This window comes from Carassius carassius, chromosome 8 (genome assembly GCF_963082965.1).
Source record: "Carassius carassius chromosome 8, fCarCar2.1, whole genome shotgun sequence".
NCBI classification, from domain to species: domain Eukaryota; kingdom Metazoa; phylum Chordata; class Actinopteri; order Cypriniformes; family Cyprinidae; genus Carassius; species Carassius carassius.
The window spans coordinates 36,636,133-36,660,262 of record NC_081762.1 but is presented as its reverse complement, the minus strand read 5'-3'; the positions used below and the strand labels follow the sequence as shown (position 1 = coordinate 36,660,262).

The window sequence follows — 24,130 nt, the reverse complement described above, 5'->3', positions numbered from 1 at the left end:
AGACAGATTACACACATTGACGCCTGTATGTATTATATAGTTACCTCCAAATAAAAGACACTCCTCAGATGTTTGTTCCTTCACTGTCACAGCACTTGGTGTAGGAAACTGGTGAAAAATGACAGGCTGTGAGGTAGCCTCTAGGTTCTGCAGCAAGAGGGGTCTCGGCAGAAGAGGTATCCTTTAAGCATTCCTAAAAAAATGAGTGCAATATGCAAGTGAGAATTATAAATGTATTATTTTTATAAAAAAAAACTGTTATCAATTTTTTTAAAGGCTTACCTGAGATGGGAATGGAAACGGAACGCCAGATGAAGACTCCTCTTGCATCTCCACATCTCCTAGGTCTGTCTTCCTGCTTTTGTGCTTGTCAAAGTCAAGAGGCACAGGTCGACAACCTGGCTCCACGTATTGCAGGCCAAACCTCTCTCCTGTGTCCCTGCTGGAGATGTGCAAGGCTGGATATTTGGGTTGCCCTGTCACTCTTATAGATGCCCTGTTTAACTCCATCATCAAAACAGGGTCAAACACTCCAGGTAAGACAACCCCAGGCTGCTTCAGGTCCACCAGCCGCTGATAATTCCAGCGTGCCACACCAGTCATACCCTGTGCTTGGAACAACTCAGGAGAGACACGATTGCCTGTTACCCACTGAGCCTGGTGGAAATGAAACCCCTCCTGCTGTGAAGTGCCTCTCACAGGGATCCAAATCGGCACAGCAGCTCCATCACCCTTGACATGATTCAGCTGTAGGGTTCCACCATATCTGTAGAGGATTCCTTCCTCCACCTCAGGATCACTCAGGCAGCCTCTAAGGATGTGGATACGCTGAATCCACCATAATTTTAACATTGAGGGTTTGAAAAGGAAGATGTTGTTGGGATCCTTTGCCAGATAGAAATGGTGTAACACTTCTTCCACCCTTTGAACCAGCTCTCTGGGATGTGGCACTTTTGTCCTGCAGTGCTCTCTGATGTGCAGCTTGGTGGGATTAGCAGGCTCGATACCACAGAATCTGTATGCGTTCTTCAGTTTCTCCAGGTCACTCTGATCAACTACAGAGAAGGCAGAAGAGAGGAACTGGCAGAAGGAGCCATACAGAGGATGGTGCTCCGAAACACACTCCCTGGTGAACTGCCGCATACAGTGAAACAAGTCCAGTTTAACAACCATGTCCTCGTTGAACTTCCTGCAAGCGGCATGTAAATTCTTGAGGTTTCCTGATGTAACCTCTGCCACAATAGCTTCTGTGGTCCTCCAGGCTTCCCACTGCTGGTGCTCATAAGGTCCTGGGTCCATCACTCTGAAAGCGGCACAGCAGTCCCTAAGTACATAAAGGAGAAAGAAAAATACATTTTAATGTATTCATAACCTTTGCTTACACCACTTGATGTAATGTTTGGTTAGATGTGATGATTTATACCTGTCCACCCACTGGTACTTGGCCTTGGGAATACCAGCAGCACTGTAGCGATTGGATAGCCCACAGTACATTGACTCCAATGACTGCTCACTTTCACTCTGCAGCATCACCCAGGACAGAATCATCCAGTTCTCGTTCATCACAGCATAGGATGACATTGTGCCAGATAAGAGGGTCACTTTTCTAGCAACTTTGCGTGTGTGATCTGACCTGAACACCTGTCCAAAAGTGCCTTGTAGGAGCTGAGTGAGAGCTGCTTCCTGCCGCTGATATTCATGAAGGAGGCACTCTATTAAATAGTGTGCAGAGACAGACACCCCATTCCACCCATCAGTGTCTCCGTAATCCCCAAACGGTGCAGGTGTGTCATCCTTCCTCAGTGCCCCAGTGATGGTTTTCTGACCATACATCCCTGCTTCAGCATCCCTGACATTCTGCACACTGAGAAGGTAAGCCAGATGTGCTCTTTCAAATTTAAGGTGAAGCACCTCAGACAGCTGGTTGGCCATGTCATTAGAGGATTTTCCAGAGCGCCTCAGTTCATCCATCACTGTTTTACAGATTGCCTTCTTATGGGTGAGGAAGGCTGGCAAGACGTTTCTGAATCGCTGTGGTAGAATGTCCAGCCACTGAGGTTTATCAGCAAACCAGTATCTTTTGCATGCCTTACAGCACAGACGTGAAGCAAGGATGTAAAATTGCCCAGTAGTAACAAGGATCACTCTGGGTCTTCCCACACCAGAGGACACAACATTTGGATTTTGACATCTGTAAAGACAAGGCAGGATGTAATTGTTCCTAAGCCTTTCCATTATACTGTGCTCAGGTTTCCAAATGAAAAAGGGATGGAGTTGGAAGTATTTGGGTGATGGAAGGCCAGTGTTTGTCTCTATAAGCTCAGGCTGAGGTGGATAGCGCCACAAGGAGACCATATTCATGAGGTGTCTTACTGGGTGTGATCCTGGCCAGAGCCCCATGGATTCCATCTCTGTCTTCATCCAAATTCTTTGATGAAGAGAGCAGTTCCAGCGGCTGATATCTTGCAAGTAGCTAGGAACAGGTGCTTCTTTCTGTACAGAAGGCATTGATGCAGGAGCTGTAGGTGCTGATTGTGCAGCAGGAGGTGGTACAGGCCCATCAGTCTGTGAAGAAGGCATACTGGGACTGGGAGAACTAGAGACTGCATGTGATGTCGACAGAACTGGATGGAACACAAAAAAAAAAAATATATATATATATATATATATATATATATATATATATATATATATATATATGTGTGTGTGTGTGTGTGTGTATTAACAATGATTGCACATGATGTGTATTTAACTGTCTTTACCTTTTTTGTAGCTGAGAACAGGGGCTTCAGTCAGTGCAGATGGCATTGGTGCCGGTGTTGATTGTGTTGCTGCAGGTGGTACAGAGCCTTCACCCCGTGAAGAAGGCCTACACACAGGAACTGATGTTGATGGAGGCTGTGGCAGACCTGCATGGAACAGCACAAGGAGGAAATAAAAAATATATTAAAACACTGAATGTACATGATGTGTATTTAATTGTCTTGACTACATTAAATGACTCATTTAATGTAATGCATGAATCATTGTTTATTCTATTATTCTATTTATTCTAGGAATGCAAATTCTAATAATGTTCAAAAGTCTGTAAGTAAACATTCCACTTATAACAACAAATGACACTTTAAATACCATGCATACAATTCATGAAGTGCACTCACCCTCACCACTGGTATGTTCAACCCTTAATTATAGTTAGAACAAAAAAACATGTTTTTTAGAACAGGCAAGAACACTGCCAAAGCAACAAATAAGATAATTAAATTCAGAAATAGAGGATAAGTCTGTATGTAACAGAATAAGCCTCTGAATCTGATTTGGAAAGTAACCTGCTGTAGACAAGTGTGTGGATTCCGTGGCTGCAGATGATCCTGAAAATTAAGCATAATTTGAACATTTTTGCTCCAGTATGTGCAATTGCATGTGTCAAAAACATGCTGAACTTGAAATGGCTCTGTATAACACACATGACGTGACTCTTGATTCACTTACTCAGCTTTGTGAGATACTTTGTTGGAGACAGACTCAGCATTATCCTCTCCAGTTCTTCATCCTCCTCCATCACTATAAAACAAAATCAATGGATCAGTAGGCTTTAAGTAAAAATATAAGCAAATTTGCATGAATTTTATTAACTTACCAGGCTGATCAGAAGCAGTACTAGAAGGAACAAGTGGTCTTGCAGTGGAAGCTGATGGTGAGGGCAACGGAGGAGTGTTTATTGTCAGCTGTTGTTGCTGCTGTTTTAAAAGATACTGCTGCAAGTTGTACATTTTGCTGCCTGGAACACACTTCTGCTTCATTATAAAGAAAGCATATCCATCTGCCCTGGTATCCCAAATTTGTCTCCAAGTGTTTTGAGCTCTTGTTCCAAATCCAACAGTATTGTCTTCCTCTATCAAAACTGGCAATGGATCTGGCCTTTGAGACAGATACCGTTTAAGATCATCAATTTCCTTAAAGCTTCTTGAGTATTCAATAAAGGAAATTAGACTATCTTTGCAAGGACCCTCTGGGTTGAACTGCCCAGCCTGTTCTTCTTCCTCAACCTTATTGGACAGGTACAAAGCATAGCCGACATCATTCTCTAGTAACCACCTGAAAGACTGGCCCTTGTATTTGCCAAACTGTAGAATGTATTCTCCCAACACCTCTTGCTTGTCAGAGACATCCCCTCCTCTCTGTAAGACAACAGAACGGGCATTCATCCTGACCAGATCTTCTCTTTGAGGTGTTGACTTGTTCTGCAGTGAAGGGTTGTCTTTAATTTTTTTTGCCTCTTCTGATGGGTCCCGGCGTAAATGGACTGATGGGCCTTTCCTGAAAGACACCTTGTATCTCCCGGGGAAAAAAACTGTTTTCTTCATGTTGCAGTTCTGAGATCATGGCCACATAAAAATACTTAATATAGTGAAATAAGACAGTTATCAGCAGCAGTTATATATATATATATATATTATTATATATAAGTTATTTTAACTTGCCATAATATTTCATAATATTACAGTTTTTTAGCTTAATAAATGCAGCCTTAGAGCATAAGAGACTTATAAATTTGTGTTATTTAATATTTATTTAATCCACTCAATATATGAGTACGTATATAAAATATTTATTATGAAAATGTATACATGTATATATTAAAACAAGTTTAACTAATTAAAAATGTTGTTTTATATACACACAGTTTAAATTATACCATTAAATTGCACAAGTACAATGTAATATATATAATAATATAGAATATATATGTAATAAATGTAATATGTGTGTAATACATATTAATTACATTATGAGTATCATATTGCATTGTTAACATTTTCAAAAAAACATTTTTAAGTACTTAGAGATCAATTATGAAACCTTCACTCTTACAAAGAAACTATAACAATTATATAAAATAACTGCTGTATGTTCAACTATGAGTTTGGTTTAATATTTCCTAAAATCACAAACCATTCAACACAATTAACAATACCATTACATGAGAATATACATGTCATTTATATGATAATGTATTTACAATACAGAAAGTTAATATTGCTAAAGTAACGTAGCATTTAACTTAACTTACCTTCTCGCTTAACATTAATTGTGTTGATCTCGAACTCTTACGTAAAAACAGCGGTCACCTGAGGTAAAACTTTTGCGACGGTAGTTTAGACAGTAAATGCTTGCCAGCAAACTTGTTTTGTTTTGTACAACAATTCGGTAAACAGATATCTCTCCGATCGTGAAACTGGTCTCCTCCCCTCCTCCACTCACTACGAATGATTGACAGATGACACCAGGCTTCTTAAATTCCCCGCCACGGAAGAGGCAAAACAGCGCCAGGAAATCTACGTGTGGCCACAAATATATTGCATCCGTAGTGTTAAGCACTACCATAGAGAATGAATGGGAAAAGTTAAGAGAAGTTAAGCTTAACTATTTTCGGCTCTCGCGCGGAAGACCGGGGTTCGATTCCCCGACTGGGAGAGCTAGCTCTTTTCAGCTTCCGAACGATCCATTCAAAAGTTTTGGGAGGAGCCACAGGTCACAGAAGGAGTTCTGCTTCGACATCAGCCCGAGCCAAAGGACATGCGTTGGCCGGGAATCGAACCCGGGTCAACTGCTTGGAAGGCAGCTATGCTCACCACTATACCACCAACGCAGTCAGCAGTCAGCCACTTGCGCCGTCGTTAAGAAGGCTCAAAGTGCACGAGTCGCCGATAGGGCTAGAGGAGCTGATGAGATCTTTGTTTGGACCCATCACTAAAGAGAGCCTTCCAGAGTTTGCATCCCGTCACGTACAAGAAAGTGCTGCCTTCCCATGCCAGCTAAATAAACACTAAGTGCTGACAGCGCAAACGCAGAGAGTGCAAATACAGAGGATGACCAGTGGCACGCCCTCCTGCAGCGTGTTGGCGGACGGCCAAATTGATTCTGCTATTGCATTTTGATGTAGCTCTGTCCTCGGTCCACCAATAACCACAAGCCCAATCAAGGCAATCTCTTTCTCATGCCTCCATCTGAAAAGTTGGAGAAAATATTATATGAATAAAAGAGTCTTTTAAAGAAATCCCTTATTCCGAGGTCACCGTAGCCACCAGATCCATTCTGTATCCAGATCAGTGGGCCACTTCAGTCACCCGGATCCAGTCAGTATCCAGACAAGATGGTGGATCAACACCTAGAAAGGACTTCTATGGCCCTGAAACACAGCGGAGACCGGGACAACTAGATGAGCCCCAGATACAGATCCCCTGTAAAGACCTTGTCTTAGACGACCACCAGGACAAGACCACAGGAAACAGATGATTCTTCTGCACAGTCTGACTTTTCTGCAGCCTGGAGCTGATTTGCTGGTTTCTTCTGACCAGAGGAGAACTGTCTCCCCGACTGAGCCTGGTTTTCACCGGGTTTTTTCTCCATTTTTTCACTGATCGAGTTTTGGTTCCTTGCCTCTGTCGCCTCTGGCAGGCATAGCTGGGGACACTTCATGTACAGCGATATCGTTTACTTGATTGCAAATTATTGCACAGATACTATTTAAACTGAACTCAGCTGAATGATGACATCATCGATTTCAATGACGAAATGCCTTTAACTGTCATTTTGCTTTATTGACGCACTGTGTTCCTAATTAATGTTGTTCAGTGGCATTGACACAATCCTTTTTGTTTAAAGCGCAATTAAAAAAAGTCCAAACAATGACCCCTGCAACGGGTAGTGTTCCAAATGTTATGCGACTTTAGCTAATGATGGGTCCATCCGGAATTTGACGGTGCTTGGGCTGTGTCAGCGTCAGAAAAAGCCATGCATTGTCCAGTTATGTCGGTGCAGTAGCGTCGGTTTGGGGAGAAACAGCAAAATGCACAGCTCCTCGTTAGTATACTGGACAGTATCTCCGCCTGTCACGCGAAGGCCAGTCGCGGATAGGTGTAGAGCGCTGACTAGCCAATAGGAACGAAGGCAATTCCAGGGAGGCGGGACGAAAAAAATACACAGAATTAGAGGTTCGAATCCCGTCTCGGCCACAAATACCATTAAATTAGTTTGTATTCGTTTTTTCATCTAGATACACTGTAGGTACGATTAACATATAATAAACGAACTTTGTGAACAAAGATAAAATAAATATTGTAATAATTGTTGTTTTGTAGGATGTAAAAAATGTGCAACGATCTTAAGAAACAAATTTATTTTTAATATAGAAAATTGTGAATTATTAAAAAGAATATTTTGATAATGTTTCAGGCCTTTATTTTTAAAGAGACATCTATTTATATTTGTATAACTGTGTACAGAAAACCCATATATATGTAATATAACTAACACTCACAAAAAAGTAAGTTTTCCATTTTATTTATAGTAAAGTAATTACTTATATACTTATTATAAAAATGATAAGAAAAACTAACCAAAATATATAATGATTAAATAAATATATCTTAATAAATTTTAATAAATATTTACATTATAATAGGGAATAGGTATTTTTAATATAGAACAATTAGAATAATTAAAAAAGAACATTTGGTAATGTTTCAGGCCTTTATTTTTAAAGAGAAATTCATTTTATATTTGTATAACTATGTACAGAAAACCCATATATATATATATATGAAATATAACCAATAACAGCAAAAAAGTAAGTTTCTAATTTTTATCTATAGGTCAGTAATACATATATTATATAAAACTGAAAAATTTAATTATTAAAGTACAGTACTTACTAAAATATTTAATAGTTAAATAAATAAACATTAAATAATTATATATTAAACAACAACAATAATAAAAAGAGAGAACACAGGAAAACAATTAAATTGTGTTTTAAATTAAATAATTATGAACAATTATGTATATTTAATAGTAACAGTGATTAACATTTAGTGTTTTCAAATCTGAGCAAGATAATAACAACGCAAGTCTATAAAATTTACTTATAAAAAAAACACTAACAATGCAAATAAGGCCAATGTTTCAGGTATTTTAAAGATCACAAATGGGAATAAATAATTTAAAATTACAGATTAAACAACAGTAATAATAATAAAATCTACAGTTGTGGATAACACGGGGGAGAAAATACAAGAAACACATATTTTAAATTAAAAAAGAGTTTAATAGCAACAGTTATTAACATATAGTGTTTATGAGGCAAGATAAAATAATGCAAGTCAATAAAATAAAAATAAAAACACTAAAATACAAGGCAATACAATAAAATATATTACTTTTGGTATTTTAATGAACAGAAATAGAAAACAGAAATAAATTAAATAATTTACAATTATAGATTAAATAACAATAACAACAATAATGATAATATAATCTAAAGTTGTGGATAACGGGGGGGAAAAAAACAAGAAATGAAATAATTATGTAGACAGTTTAGTTATAACAGTTATTAACAATGCAAGTCAACAATATAAAAACCCCACTAAAATACAATGCAATAGAATAAAATAATCATTTCGGTATTTTATTGAACAAAAGGAAATAAATGAAATAATTAAAAAAACAAACAAATTTTAATAAATTTTTTTTACAAGTGCAACAAAATATATATACATATAAACACAACCTTGTGCAAGAAATGTCTTTGTCAAATGACATGCCCAGATCTCAAATACTGTTTTGTAGCACAGTGAAGTCATTTTTTCTTTTCCTTTATCCACCTCTGCTTCTCAGTCTCATAGAATGGAGACTGCTGAAAGTCTCTCCATGACATTTCTGCACTCATTCCCTGAGCCTGGTAAAGAGAAAACACTTTAGCAGGACAGTAAATGTATTTGCCTGCCACTCCAGGTAAACCAGTGTGAATATGAGGACTGTTGGGTCCTTGTTTCAGTGGCAGGTGGCAGAATCTGCACAGACGACCAGTAGGATGCTCTACTGCTGACTTCCGCTTGCTTCTCTCATCAGTGACCCTCTTCCTTTCTGCCCCTCTCTGCTTAGAGGCCTCCAGTTCCCACTGAAAAAAAAGAGTCTCTGCAAAGTCTTCAAAAGGCATTCTGGGGTTGGTCAGGCCCTCTGCTGAATATGTGTCAAATACTTTCTTGGAGCAGTAGAAGTATTTAACATCACTACCTTGATAGAAGAAATGTATTGAGGAGCCATCACCCATGTATCGAGACTTAGGCTGGCCACAGGCTAAACAGGATCTGGTTTGCTTTTTTTGCAGCGCCTGCAATTGTTGTTGCTGCTGAACTGCCTGCTGCTTCTCTATGATGTCCTTCACCATCTTCTCGAATGCTGTCTGGTCCAGAGGGACAGCCTCAGGAACAGCCTTTGCAGGTGGATTGACTGGGGCAGGTGGCAGTACTGTCACTGGGACTCTGATTGTTTCACTGCCTGAGTGAAGACGCTGCCATAAATGCTGTGTCTCCAAGAGCTTTTCTGGGCTGGTGTTGAGAGAAGCATTAGTGTTCTTTTTTTTAGCAAGGTGTTTTATGTACCTGCTTATGTGCTGCTTTGTGGTGGAATGCAGAAGGCTGTTGGGGTCAGTACAGGCACTCTGTACCATAGCAGCATATTCAGCATCCACCTTTGTAAGGAGATCCTTGCTCCCATGATGCTTGGCCAGCAAACCATCAATTGCATTTCTCATTGGATCCGTCCATCTGTTATGGTCCAACACAAAAACTCGGCCACCGGTCTTAATAGGTCCAGTGCGAGCAGCAGAGGGAGAAGCAGCTACAGGCAGTGGTGATGTGCTTGGGAGTTCTAAAAGAGATTCACAAAATTACTAATTTAAGTATTTGTTTTTTGTGTCCATAGATGAGGCAGACAGATTACACACATTGACGCCTGTATGTATTATATAGTTACCTCCAAATAAAAGACACTCCTCAGATGTTTGTTCCTTCACTGTCACAGCACTTGGTGTAGGAAACTGGTGAAAAATGACAGGCTGTGAGGTAGCCTCTGGTTCTGCAGCAAGAGGGGTCTCGGCAGAAGAGGTATCCTTTAAGCATTCCTAAAAAAATGAGTGCAATATGCAAGTGAGAATTATAAATGTATTATTTTTATAAAAAAAAAACTGTTATCAATTTTTTTAAAGGCTTACCTGAGATGGGAATGGAAACGGAACGCCAGATGAAGACTCCTCTTGCATCTCCACATCTCCTAGGTCTGTCTTCCTGCTTTTGTGCTTGTCAAAGTCAAGAGGCACAGGTCGACAACCTGGCTCCACGTATTGCAGGCCAAACCTCTCTCCTGTGTCCCTGCTGGAGATGTGCAAGGCTGGATATTTGGGTTGCCCTGTCACTCTTATAGATGCCCTGTTTAACTCCATCATCAAAACAGGGTCAAACACTCCAGGTAAGACAACCCCAGGCTGCTTCAGGTCCACCAGCCGCTGATAATTCCAGCGTGCCACACCAGTCATACCCTGTGCTTGGAACAACTCAGGAGAGACACGATTGCCTGTTACCCACTGAGCCTGGTGGAAATGAAACCCCTCCTGCTGTGAAGTGCCTCTCACAGGGATCCAAATCGGCACAGCAGCTCCATCACCCTTGACATGATTCAGCTGTAGGGTTCCACCATATCTGTAGAGGATTCCTTCCTCCACCTCAGGATCACTCAGGCAGCCTCTAAGGATGTGGATACGCTGAATCCACCATAATTTTAACATTGAGGGTTTGAAAAGGAAGATGTTGTTGGGATCCTTTGCCAGATAGAAATGGTGTAACACTTCTTCCACCCTTTGAACCAGCTCTCTGGGATGTGGCACTTTTGTCCTGCAGTGCTCTCTGATGTGCAGCTTGGTGGGATTAGCAGGCTCGATACCACAGAATCTGTATGCGTTCTTCAGTTTCTCCAGGTCACTCTGATCAACTACAGAGAAGGCAGAAGAGAGGAACTGGCAGAAGGAGCCATACAGAGGATGGTGCTCCGAAACACAATCCCTGGTGAACCGCCGCATACAGTGAAACAAGTCCAGTTTAACAACCATGTCCTCGTTGAACTTCCTGCAAGCGGCATGTAAATTCTTGAGGTTTCCTGATGTAACCTCTGCCACAATAGCTTCTGTGGTCCTCCAGGCTTCCCACTGCTGGTGCTCATAAGGTCCTGGGTCCATCACTCTGAAAGCGGCACAGCAGTCCCTAAGTACATAAAGGAGAAAGAAAAATAAATTTTAATGTATTCATAACCTTTGCTTACACCACTTGATGTAATGTTTGGTTAGATGTGATGATTTATACCTGTCCACCCACTGGTACTTGGCCTTGGGAATACCAGCAGCACTGTAGCGATTGGATAGCCCACAGTACATTGACTCCAATGACTGCTCACTTTCACTCTGCAGCATCACCCAGGACAGAATCATCCAGTTCTCGTTCATCACAGCATAGGATGACATTGTGCCAGATAAGAGGGTCACTTTTCTAGCAACTTTGCGTGTGTGATCTGACCTGAACACCTGTCCAAATGTGCCTTGTAGGAGCTGAGTGAGAGCTGCTTCCTGCCGCTGATATTCATGAAGGAGGCACTCTATTAAATAGTGTGCAGAGACAGACACCCCATTCCACCCATCAGTGTCTCCGTAATCCCCAAACGGTGCAGGTGTGTCATCCTTCCTCAGTGCCCCAGTGATGGTTTTCTGACCATACATCCCTGCTTCAGCATCCCTGACATTCTGCACACTGAGAAGGTAAGCCAGATGTGCTCTTTCAAATTTAAGGTGAAGCACCTCAGACAGCTGGTTGGCCATGTCATTAGGGGATTTTCCAGAGCGCCTCAGTTCATCCATCACTGTTTTACAGATTGCCTTCTTATGGGTGAGGAAGGCTGGCAAGACGTTTCTGAATCGCTGTGGTAGAATGTCCAGCCACTGAGGTTTATCAGCAAACCAGTATCTTTTGCATGCCTTACAACACAGACGTGAAGCAAGGATGTAAAATTGCCCAGTAGTACCAAGGATCACTCTGGGTTTTCCCACACCAGAGGACACAACATTTGGATTTTGACATCTGTAAAGACAAGGCAGGATGTAATTGTTCCTAAGCCTTTCCATTATACTGTGCTCAGGTTTCCAAATGAAAAAGGGATGGAGTTGGAAGTATTAGGGTGATGGAAGGCCAGTGTTTGTCTCTATAAGCTCAGGCTGAGGTGGATAGCGCCACAAGGAGACCATATTCATGAGGTGTCTTACTGGGTGTGATCCTGGCCAGAGCCCCATGGATTCCATCTCTGTCTTCATCCAAATTCTTTGATGAAGAGAGCAGTTCCAGCGGCTGATATCTTGCAAGTAGCTAGGAACAGGTGCTTCTTTCTGTACAGAAGGCATTGATGCAGGAGCTGTAGGTGCTGATTGTGCAGCAGGAGGTGGTACAGGCCCATCAGTCTGTGAAGAAGGCATACTGGGACTGGGAGAACTAGAGACTGCATGTGATGTCGACAGAACTGGATGGAACACAAAAAAAAAAAAAAAAAATATATATATATATATATATATATATATATATATATATATATATATGTGTGTGTGTGTGTGTGTGTATTAACAATGATTGCACATGATGTGTATTTAACTGTCTTTACCTTTTTTGTAGCTGAGAACAGGGGCTTCAGTCAGTGCAGATGGCATTGGTGCCGGTGTTGATTGTGTTGCTGCAGGTGGTACAGAGCCTTCACCCCGTGAAGAAGGCCTACACACAGGAACTGATGTTGATGGAGGCTGTGGCAGACCTGCATGGAACAGCACAAGGAGGAAATAAAAAATATATTAAAACACTGAATGTACATGATGTGTATTTAATTGTCTTGACTACATTAAATGACTCATTTAATGTAATGCATGAATCATTGTTTATTCTATCATTCTATTTATTCTAGGAATGCAAATTCTAATAATGTTCAAAAGTCTGTAAGTAAACATTCCACTTATAACAACAAATTACACTTTAAATACCATGCATACAATTCATGAAGTGCACTCACCCTCACCACTGGTATGTTCAACCCTTAATTATAGTTAGAACAAAAAAAAACATGTTTTTTAGAACAGGCAAGAACACTGCCAAAGCAACAAATAAGATAATTAAATTCAGAAATAGAGGATAAGTCTGTATGTAACAGAATAAGCCTCTGAATCTGATTTGGAAAGTAACCTGCTGTAGACAAGTGTGTGGATTCCGTGGCTGCAGATGATCCTGAAAATTAAGCATAATTTGAACATTTTTGCTCCAGTATGTGCAATTGCATGTGTCAAAAACATGCTGAACTTGAAATGGCTCTGAATAACACACATGACGTGACTCTTGATTCACTTACTCAGCTTTGTGAGATACTTTGTTGGAGACAGACTCAGCATTATCCTCTCCAGTTCTTCATCCTCCTCCATCACTATAAAACAAAATCAATGGATCAGTAGGCTTTAAGTAACAATATAAGCAAATTTGCATAATTTTTATTAACTTACCAGGCTGATCAGAAGCAGTACTGGAAGGAACAAGTGGTCTTGCAGTGGAAGCTGATGGTGAGGGCAACGGAGGAGTGTTTATTGTCAGCTGTTGTTGCTGCTGTTTTAAAAGATACTGCTGCAAGTTGTACATTTTGCTGCCTGGAACACACTTCTGCTTCATTATAAAGAAAGCATATCCATCTGCCCTGGTATCCCAAATTTGTCTCCAAGTGTTTTGAGCTCTTGTTCCAAATCCAACAGTATTGTCTTCCTCTATCAAAACTGGCAATGGATCTGGCCTTTGAGACAGATACCGTTTAAGATCATCAATTTCCTTAAAGCTTCTTGAGTATTCAATAAAGGAAATTAGACTATCTTTGCAAGGACCCTCTGGGTTGAACTGCCCAGCCTGTTCTTCTTTCTCAACCTTATTGGACAGGTACAAAGCATAGCCGACATCATTCTCTAGTAACCACCTGAAAGACTGGCCCTTGTATTTGCCAAACTGTAGAATGTATTCTCCCAACACCTCTTGCTTGTCAGAGACATCCCCTCCTCTCTGTAAGACAACAGAACGGGCATTCATCCTGACCAGATCTTCTCTTTGAGGTGTTGACTTGTTCTGCAGTGAAGGGTTGTCTTTAATTTGCGTAAATGGCCTGATGGGCCTTTCCTGAAAGACACCTTGTATCTCCCGGGGAAAAAAACTGTTTTCTTCATGTTGCAGTTCTGAAATCATGGCCACATAAAAATACTTAATATAGTGAAATAAGACAGTTATCAGCAGCAGTTATATATATATATATATATATATATATATATATATATATATATATATATATTATTATATATAAGTTATTTTAACTTGCCATAATATTTCATAATATTACAGTTTTTTAGCTTAATAAATGCAGCCTTAGAGCATAAGAGACTTATAAATTTGTGTTATTTAATATTTATTTAATCCACTCAATATATGAGTACGTATATAAAATATTTATTATGAAAATGTATACATGTATATATTAAAACAAGTTTAACTAATTAAAAATGTTGATTTATATACACACAGTTTAAATTATACCATTAAATTGCACAAGTACAATATATTATATATAAGAATATAGAATATATATGTAATAAATGTAATATGTGTGTAATACATATTAATTACATTATGAGTATCATATTGCATTGTTAACATTTTCAAAAAAACATTTTTAAGTACTTAGAGATCAATTATGAAACCTTCACTCTTACAAAGAAACTATAACAATTATATAAAATAACTGCTGTATGTTCAACTATGAGTTTGGTTTAATATTTCCTAACATCACAAACCATTCAACACAATTAACAATACCATTACATGAGAATATACATGTCATTTATATGATAATGTATTTACAATACAGAAAGTTAATATTGCTAAAGTAACGTAGCATTTAACTTAACTTACCTTCTCGCTTAACATTAATTGCGTTGATCTCAAACTCTTACGTAAAAACAGCGGTCACCTGAGGTAAAACTTTTGCGACGGTAGTTTAGACAGTAAATGCTTGCCAGCAAACTTGTTTTGTTTGGTACAACAATTCGGTAAACAGATATCTCTCCGATCGTGAAACTGGTCTCCTCCCCTCCTCCACTCACTACGAATGATTGACAGATGACACCAGGCTTCTTAAATTCCCCGCCACGGAAGAGGCGAAACAGCGCCAGGAAATCTACGTGTGGCCACAAATATATTGCATCCGTAGTGTTAAGCACTACCATAGAGAATGAATGGGAAAAGTTAAGAGAAGTTAAGCTTAACTATTTTCGGCTCCCGCGCGGAAGACCGGGGTTCGATTCCCCGACGGGGAGAGCTACCTCTTTTCGGCTTCTGAACGATCCATCCAAAAGTTTTGGGAGGAGCCACAGGTCACAGAAGGAGTTCTGCTTCGACATCAGCCCGAGCCAAAGAACATGCGTTGGCCGGGAATCGAACCCGGGTCAACTGCTTGGAAGGCAGCTATGCTCACCACTATACCACCAACGCAGTCAGCAGTCAGCCACTTGCGCCGTCGTTAAGAAGGCTCGAAGTGCACGAGTCGCCGATAGGGCTAGAGGAGCTGATGAGATCTTTGTTTGGACCCGTCACTAAAGAGAGCCTTCCAGAGTTTGCTTCCCGTCACGTACAAGAAAGTGCTGCCTTCCCATGCCAGCTAAATAAACACTAAGTGCTGACAGCGCAAACGCAGAGAGTGCAAATACAGACGATGACCAGTGGCACGCCCTCCTGCAGCGTGTTGGCGGACGGCCAAATTGATTCTGCTATTGCATTTTGTTGTAGCTCTGTCCTCGGTCCACCAATAACCACAAGCCCAATCAAGGCAATCTCTTTCTCATGCCTCCATCTGAAAAGTTGGAGAAAATCTTATATGAATAAAAGAGTCTTTTAAAGAAATCCCTTATTCCGAGGTCACCGTAGCCACCAGATCCATTCTGTATCCAGATCAGTGGGCCGCTTCAGTCACCCGGATCCAGTCAGTATCCAGACAAGATGGTGGATCAACACCTAGAAAGGACCTCTGTGGCCCTGAAACACAGCGGAGACCGGGACAACTAGATGAGCCCCAGATACAGATCCCCTGTAAAAGACCTTGTCTTAGACGACCACCAGGACAAGACCACAGGAAACAGATGATTCTTCTGCACAGTCTGACTTTTCTGCAGCCTGGAGCTGATTTGCTGGTTTCTTCTGACCAGAGGAGAACTGTCTCCCCGACTGAGCCTGGTTTCTCACCGGGTTTTTTCTCCATTTTTTCACTGATCGAGTTTTGGTTCCTTGCCTCTGTCGCCTCTGGCAGGCATAGCTGGGGACACTTCATGTACAGCGATATCGTTGACTTGATTGCAAATTATTGCACAGATGCTATTTAATTTGAACTTAGCTGAATGATGACATCATCAATTTCAATGACGAAATGCCTTTAACTGTCATTTTGCTTTATTGACGCACTGTGTTCCTAATTAATGTTGTTCAGTTGCATTGACACAATCCTTTTTGTTTAAAGCACTATTTAAAAAAAAAAAAAAAAAAAAAGAGTCCAAACAATGACCCTGCAACGGGTAGTGTTCCAAATGTAATGCCACTTTAGCTAATGATGGGTCCATCCGGAATTTGACGGTGCTAGGGCTGTGTCAGCGTCAGAAAAAGCCATGCATTGTTCAGTTATGTCGGTGCAGTAGCGTCGGTTGGGGGAGAAACAGCAACATGCACAGCTCCTCGTTAGTATAGTGGACAGTATCTCCGCCTGTCACGCGGAAGACCGGGGTTCGATTCCCCGATGGGGAGAGCTACCTCTTTTCGGCTTCTGAACGATCCATCCAAAAGTTTTGGGAGGAGCCACAGGTCACAGAAGGAGTTCTGCTTCGACATCAGCCCGAGCCAAAGGACATGCGTTGGCCGGGAATCGAACCCGGGTCAACTGCTTGGAAGGCAGCTATGCTCACCACTATACCACCAACGCAGTCAGCAGTCAGCCACTTGCGCCGTCGTTAAGAAGGCTCGAAGTGCACGAGTCGCCGATAGGGCTAGAGGAGCTGATGAGATCTTTGTTTGGACCCGTCACTAAAGAGAGCCTTCCAGAGTTTGCTTCCCGTCACGTACAAGAAAGTGCTGCCTTCCCATGCCAGCTAAATAAACACTAAGTGCTGACAGCGCAAACGCAGAGAGTGCAAATACAGACGATGACCAGTGGCACGCCCTCCTGCAGCGTGTTGGCGGACGGCCAAATTGATTCTGCTATTGCATTTTGTTGTAGCTCTGTCCTCGGTCCACCAATAACCACAAGCCCAATCAAGGCAATCTCTTTCTCATGCCTCCATCTGAAAAGTTGGAGAAAATCTTATATGAATAAAAGAGTCTTTTAAAGAAATCCCTTATTCCGAGGTCACCGTAGCCACCAGATCCATTCTGTATCCAGATCAGTGGGCCGCTTCAGTCACCCGGATCCAGTCAGTATCCAGACAAGATGGTGGATCAACACCTAGAAAGGACCTCTATGGCCCTGAAACACAGCGGAGACCGGGACAACTAGATGAGCCCCAGATACAGATCCCCTGTAAAGACCTTGTCTTAGACGACCACCAGGACAAGACCACAGGAAACAGATGATTCTTCTGCACAGTCTGACTTTTCTGCAGCCTGGAGCTGATTTGCTGGTTTCTTCTGACCAGAGGAGAACTGTCTCCCCGACTGAGCCTGGTTTCTCACCGGGTTTTTTCTCCATTTTTTCACCGATCGAGTTTTGGTTCCTTGCCTCTGTCGCCTCTGGCAGGCATAGCTGGGGACACTTCATGTACAGCGATATCGTTGACTTGATTGAAAATTATTGCACAGATACTATTTAAACTGAACTTAGCTGAATGATGACATCATCGATTTCAATGACGAAATGCCTTTAACTGTCATTATGCTTTATTGACGCACTGAGTTCCTAATTAATGTTGTTCAGTTGCATTGACACAATCATTTTTGTTTAAAGCGCAATTTAAAAAAAAAAAAAAAGAGTCCAAACAATGACCCCTGCAACGGGTAGTGTTCCAAATGTAATGCCACTTTAGCTAATGATGGGTCCATCCGGAATTTGACGGTGCTAGGGCTGTGTCAGCGTCAGAAAAAGCCATGCATTGTTCAGTTATGTCGGTGCAGTAGTGTCGGTTGGGGGAGAAACCGCAACATGCACAGCTCCTCGTTAGTATAGTGGACAGTATCTCCGCCTGTCACGCGGAAGACCGGGGTTCGATTCCCCGACGGGGAGAGCTAGCTCTTTTCGGCTTCTGAACGATCCATCCAAAAGTTTTGGGAGGAGCCACAGGTCACAGAAGGAGTTCTGCTTCGACATCAGCCCGAGCCAAAGGACATGCGTTGGCCGGGAATCGAACCCGGGTCAACTGCTTGGAAGGCAGCTATGCTCACCACTATACCACCAACGCAGTCAGCAGTCAGCAGTCAGCCACTTGCGCCGTCGTTAAGAAGGCTCGAAGTGCACGAGTCGCCGATAGGGCTAGAGGAGCTGATGAGATCTTTGTTTGGACCCGTCACTAAAGAGAGCCTTCCAGAGTTTGCTTCCCGTCACGTACAAGAAAGTGCTGCCTTCCCATGCCAGCTAAATAAACACTAAGTGCTGACAGCGCAAACGCAGAGAGTGCAAATACAGACGATGACCAGTGGCACGCCCTCCTGCAGCGTGTTGGCGGACGGCCAAATTGATTCTGCTATTGCATTTTGTTGTAGCTCTGTCCTCGGTCCACCAATAACCACAAGCCCAATCAAGGCAATCTCTTTCTCATGCCTCCATCTGAAAAGTTGGAGAAAATCTTATATGAATAAAAGAGTCTTTTAAAGAAATCCCTTATTCCGAGGTCACCGTAGCCACCAGATCCATTCTGTATCCAGATCAGTGGGCCGCTTCAGTCACCCGGATCCAGTCAGTATCCAGACAAGATGGTGGATCAACACCTAGAAAGGACCTCTATGGCCCTGAAACACAGCGGAGACCGGGACAACTAGATGAGCCCCAGATACAGATCCCCTGTAAAGACCTTGTCTTAGACGACCACCAGGACAAGACCACAGGAAACAGATGATTCTTCTGCACAGTCTGACTTTTCTGCAGCCTGGAGCTGATTTGCTGGTTTCTTCTGACCAGAGGAGAACTGTCTCCCCGACTGAGCCTGGTTTCTCACCGGGTTTTTTCTCCATTTTTTCACCGATCGAGTTTTGGTTCCTTGCCTCTGTCGCCTCTGGCAGGCATAGCTGGGGACACTTCATGTACAGCGATATCGTTGACTTGATTGAAAATTATTGCACAGATACTATTTAAACTGAACTTAGCTGAATGATGACATCATCGATTTCAATGACGAAATGCCTTTAACTGTCATTTTGCTTTATTGACGCACTGTGTTCCTAATTAATGTTGTTCAGTTGCATTGACACAATCCTTTTTGTTTAAAGCACTATTTAAAAAAAAAAAAAAAAAAAGAGTCCAAACAATGACCCCTGCAACGGGTAGTGTTCCAAATGTAATGCCACTTTAGCTAATGATGGGTCCATCTGGAATTTGACGGTGCTAGGGCTGTGTCAGCGTCAGAAAAAGCCATGCATTGTTCAGTTATGTCGGTGCAGTAGCGTCGGTTGGGGGAGAAACAGCAACATGCACAGCTCCTCGTTAGTATAGTGGACAGTATCTCCGCCTGTCACGCGGAAGACCGGGGTTCGATTCCCCGACGGGGAGAGCTACCTCTTTTCGGCTTCTGAACGATCCATCCAAAAGTTTTGGGAGGAGCCACAGGTCACAGAAGGAGTTCTGCTTCGACATCAGCCCGAGCCAAAGGACATGCGTTGGCCGGGAATCAAACCCGGGTCAACTGCTTGGAAGGCAGCTATGCTCACCACTATACCACCAACGCAGTCAGCAGTCAGCCACTTGCGCCTTCGTTAAAAAGGCTCGAAGTGCACGAGTCGCCGATAGGGCTAGAGGAGCTGATGAGATCTTTGTTTGGACCCGTCACTAAAGAGAGCCTTCCAGAGTTTGCTTCCCGTCACGTACAAGAAAGTGCTGCCTTCCCATGCCAGCTAAATAAACACTAAGTGCTGACAGCGCAAACGCAGAGAGTGCAAATACAGACGATGACCAGTGGCACGCCCTCCTGCAGCGTGTTGGCGGACGGCCAAATTGATTCTGCTATTGCATTTTGTTGTAGCTCTGTCCTCGGTCCACCAATAACCACAAGCCCAATCAAGGCAATCTCTTTCTCATGCCTCCATCTGAAAAGTTGGAGAAAATCTTATATGAATAAAAGAGTCTTTTAAAGAAATCCCTTATTCCGAGGTCACCGTAGCCACCAGATCCATTCTGTATCCAGATCAGTGGGCCGCTTCAGTCACCCGGATCCAGTCAGTATCCAGACAAGATGGTGGATCAACACCTAGAAAGGACCTCTATGGCCCTGAAACACAGCGGAGACCGGGACAACTAGATGAGCCCCAGATACAGATCCCCTGTAAAGACCTTGTCTTAGACGACCACCAGGACAAGACCACAGGAAACAGATGATTCTTCTGCACAGTCTGACTTTTCTGCAGCCTGGAGCTGATTTGCTGGTTTCTTCTGACCAGAGGAGAACTGTCTCCCCGACTGAGCCTGGTTTCTCACCGGGTTTTTTCTCCATTTTTTCACCGATCGAGTTTTGGTTCCTTGCCTCTGTCGCCTCTGGCAGGCATAGCTGGGGACACTTCATGTACAGCGATATCGTTGACTTGATTGAAAATTATTGCACAGATACTATTTAAACTGAACTTAGCTGAATGATGACATCATCGATTTCAATGACGAAATGCCTTTAACTGTCATTATGCTTTATTGACGCACTGAGTTCCTAATTAATGTTGTTCAGTTGCATTGACACAATCATTTTTGTTTAAAGCGCAATTTAAAAAAAAAAAAAAAGAGTCCAAACAATGACCCCTGCAACGGGTAGTGTTCCAAATGTAATGCCACTTTAGCTAATGATGGGTCCATCCGGAATTTGACGGTGCTAGGGCTGTGTCAGCGTCAGAAAAAGCCATGCATTGTTCAGTTATGTCGGTGCAGTAGTGTCGGTTGGGGGAGAAACCGCAACATGCACAGCTCCTCGTTAGTATAGTGGACAGTATCTCCGCCTGTCACGCGGAAGACCGGGGTTCGATTCCCCGACGGGGAGAGCTAGCTCTTTTCGGCTTCTGAACGATCCATCCAAAAGTTTTGGGAGGAGCCACAGGTCACAGAAGGAGTTCTGCTTCGACATCAGCCCGAGCCAAAGGACATGCGTTGGCCGGGAATCGAACCCGGGTCAACTGCTTGGAAGGCAGCTATGCTCACCACTATACCACCAACGCAGTTAGCAGTCAGCAGTCAGCCACTTGCGCCGTCGTTAAGAAGGCTCGAAGTGCACGAGTCGCCGATAGGGCTAGAGGAGCTGATGAGATCTTTGTTTGGACCCGTCACTAAAGAGAGCCTTCCAGAGTTTGCTTCCCGTCACGTACAAGAAAGTGCTGCCTTCCCATGCCAGCTAAATAAACACTAAGTGCTGACAGCGCAAACGCAGAGAGTGCAAATACAGACGATGACCAGTGGCACGCCCTCCTGCAGCGTGTTGGCGGACGGCCAAATTGATTCTGCTATTGCATTTTGTTGTAGCTCTGTCCTCGGTCCACCAATAACCACAAGCCCAATCAAGGCAATCTCTTTCTCATGCCTCCATCTGAAAAGTTGGAGAAAATCTTATATGAATAAAAGAGTCTTTTAAAGAAATCCCTTATTCCGAGGTCACCGTAGCCACCAGATCCATTCTGTATCCAGATCAGTGGGCCGCTTCAGTCACCCGGATCCAGTCAGTATCCAGACAAGATGGTGGATCAACACCTAGAAAGGACCTCTATGGCCCTGAAACAAAGCGGAGACCGGGACAACTAGATGAGCCCCAGATACAGATCCCCTGTAAAGACCTTGTCTTAGACGACCACCAGGACAAGACCACAGGAAACAGATGATTCTTCTGCACAGTCTGACTTTTCTGCAGCCTGGAGCTGATTTGCTGGTTTCTTCTGACCAGAGGAGAACTGTCTCCCCGACTGAGCCTGGTTTCTCACCGGGTTTTTTCTCCATTTTTTCACCGATCGAGTTTTGGTTCCTTGCCTCTGTCGCCTCTGGCAGGCATAGCTGGGGACACTTCATGTACAGCGATATCGTTGACTTGATTGAAAATTATTGCACAGATACTATTTAAACTGAACTTAGCTGAATGATGACATCATCGATTTCAATGACGAAATGCCTTTAACTGTCATTTTGCTTTATTGACGCACTGTGTTCCTAATTAATGTTGTTCAGTTGCATTGACACAATCCTTTTTGTTTAAAGCACTATTTAAAAAAAAAAAAAAAAAGAGTCCAAACAATGACCCCTGCAACGGGTAGTGTTCCAAATGTAATGCCACTTTAGCTAATGATGGGTCCATCCGGAATTTGACGGTGCTAGGGCTGTGTCAGCGTCAGAAAAAGCCATGCATTGTTCAGTTATGTCGGTGCAGTAGCGTCGGTTGGGGGAGAAACAGCAACATGCACAGCTCCTCATTAGTATAGTGGACAGTATCTCCGCCTGTCACACGGAAGACCGGGGTTCGATTCCCCGACGGGGAGAGCTACCTCTTTTCGGCTTCTGAACGATCCATCCAAAAGTTTTGGGAGGAGCCACAGGTCACAGAAGGAGTTCTGCTTCGACATCAGCCCGAGCCAAAGGACATGCGTTGGCCGGGAATCGAACCCGGGTCAACTGCTTGGAAGGCAGCTATGCTCACCACTATACCACCAACGCAGTCAGCAGTCAGCCACTTGCGCCGTCGTTAAGAAGGCTCGAAGTGCACGAGTCGCCGATAGGGCTAGAGGAGCTGATGAGATCTTTGTTTGGACCCGTCACTAAAGAGAGCCTTCCAGAGTTTGCTTCCCGTCACGTACAAGAAAGTGCTGCCTTCCCATGCCAGCTAAATAAACACTAAGTGCTGACAGCGCAAACGCAGAGAGTGCAAATACAGAAGATGACCAGTGGCACGCCCTCCTGCAGCGTGTTGGCGGACGGCCAAATTGATTCTGCTATTGCATTTTGTTGTAGCTCTGTCCTCGGTCCACCAATAACCACAAGCCCAATCAAGGCAATCTCTTTCTCATGCCTCCATCTGAAAAGTTGGAGAAAATCTTATATGAATAAAAGAGTCTTTTAAAGAAATCCCTTATTCCGAGGTCACCGTAGCCACCAGATCCATTCTGTATCCAGATCAGTGGGCCGCTTCAGTCACCCGGATCCAGTCAGTATCCAGACAAGATGGTGGATCAACACCTAGAAAGGACCTCTATGGCCCTGAAACACAGCGGAGACCGGGACAACTAGATGAGCCCCAGATACAGATCCCCTGTAAAGACCTTGTCTTAGACGACCACCAGGACAAGACCACAGGAAACAGATGATTCTTCTGCACAGTCTGACTTTTCTGCAGCCTGGAGCTGATTTGCTGGTTTCTTCTGACCAGAGGAGAACTGTCTCCCCGACTGAGCCTGGTTTCTCACCGGGTTTTTTCTCCATTTTTTCACCGATCGAGTTTTGGTTCCTTCCCTCTGTCGCCTCTGGCAGGCATAGCTGGGGACACTTCATGTACAGCGATATCGTTGACTTGATTGAAAATTATTGCACAGATACTATTTAAACTGAACTTAGCTGAATGATGACATCATCGATTTCAATGACGAAATGCCTTTAACTGTCATTTTGCTTTATTGACGCACTGTGTTCCTAATTAATGTTGTTCAGTTGCATTGACACAATCCTTTTTGTTTAAAGCACTATTTAAAAAAAAAAAAAAAAAAAGAGTCCAAACAATGACCCCTGCAACGGGTAGTGTTCCAAATGTAATGCCACTTTAGCTAATGATGGGTCCATCTGGAATTTGACGGTGCTAGGGCTGTGTCAGCGTCAGAAAAAGCCATGCATTGTTCAGTTATGTCGGTGCAGTAGCGTCGGTTGGGGGAGAAACAGCAACATGCACAGCTCCTCGTTAGTATAGTGGACAGTATCTCCGCCTGTCACGCGGAAGACCGGGGTTCGATTCCCCGACGGGGAGAGCTACCTCTTTTCGGCTTCTGAACGATCC

General features: G+C 42.9%; 11 non-coding genes across 11 annotated transcripts; 5 read left to right on the top strand and 6 right to left on the bottom strand.

Annotated features, from left to right (window-relative positions):
- Positions 1-5,581: 5,581 nt before the first annotated feature.
- Positions 5,582-5,653, bottom strand: trnag-ucc (transfer RNA glycine (anticodon UCC)). The gene has a single exon. It is a non-coding gene; the product is annotated as a tRNA-Gly (tRNA).
- Positions 5,654-15,365: 9,712 nt separating this feature from the next.
- trnag-ucc (transfer RNA glycine (anticodon UCC)) lies at positions 15,366-15,437 on the bottom strand. Its single transcript has one exon. It is a non-coding gene; the product is annotated as a tRNA-Gly (tRNA).
- Positions 15,438-16,664: 1,227 nt separating this feature from the next.
- On the top strand, positions 16,665-16,736 carry trnad-guc (transfer RNA aspartic acid (anticodon GUC)). Its single transcript has one exon. It is a non-coding gene; the product is annotated as a tRNA-Asp (tRNA).
- Positions 16,737-16,839: 103 nt separating this feature from the next.
- trnag-ucc (transfer RNA glycine (anticodon UCC)) lies at positions 16,840-16,911 on the bottom strand. Its single transcript has one exon. It is a non-coding gene; the product is annotated as a tRNA-Gly (tRNA).
- Positions 16,912-18,132: 1,221 nt separating this feature from the next.
- On the top strand, positions 18,133-18,204 carry trnad-guc (transfer RNA aspartic acid (anticodon GUC)). Its single transcript has one exon. It is a non-coding gene; the product is annotated as a tRNA-Asp (tRNA).
- A 103-nt stretch (positions 18,205-18,307) lies between these two features.
- On the bottom strand, positions 18,308-18,379 carry trnag-ucc (transfer RNA glycine (anticodon UCC)). The gene has a single exon. It is a non-coding gene; the product is annotated as a tRNA-Gly (tRNA).
- Positions 18,380-19,611: 1,232 nt separating this feature from the next.
- trnad-guc (transfer RNA aspartic acid (anticodon GUC)) lies at positions 19,612-19,683 on the top strand. Its single transcript has one exon. It is a non-coding gene; the product is annotated as a tRNA-Asp (tRNA).
- Positions 19,684-21,079: 1,396 nt separating this feature from the next.
- On the top strand, positions 21,080-21,151 carry trnad-guc (transfer RNA aspartic acid (anticodon GUC)). Its single transcript has one exon. It is a non-coding gene; the product is annotated as a tRNA-Asp (tRNA).
- A 103-nt stretch (positions 21,152-21,254) lies between these two features.
- On the bottom strand, positions 21,255-21,326 carry trnag-ucc (transfer RNA glycine (anticodon UCC)). The gene has a single exon. It is a non-coding gene; the product is annotated as a tRNA-Gly (tRNA).
- Positions 21,327-22,731: 1,405 nt separating this feature from the next.
- Positions 22,732-22,803, bottom strand: trnag-ucc (transfer RNA glycine (anticodon UCC)). Its single transcript has one exon. It is a non-coding gene; the product is annotated as a tRNA-Gly (tRNA).
- A 1,225-nt stretch (positions 22,804-24,028) lies between these two features.
- trnad-guc (transfer RNA aspartic acid (anticodon GUC)) lies at positions 24,029-24,100 on the top strand. Its single transcript has one exon. It is a non-coding gene; the product is annotated as a tRNA-Asp (tRNA).
- Positions 24,101-24,130: the final 30 nt, after the last annotated feature.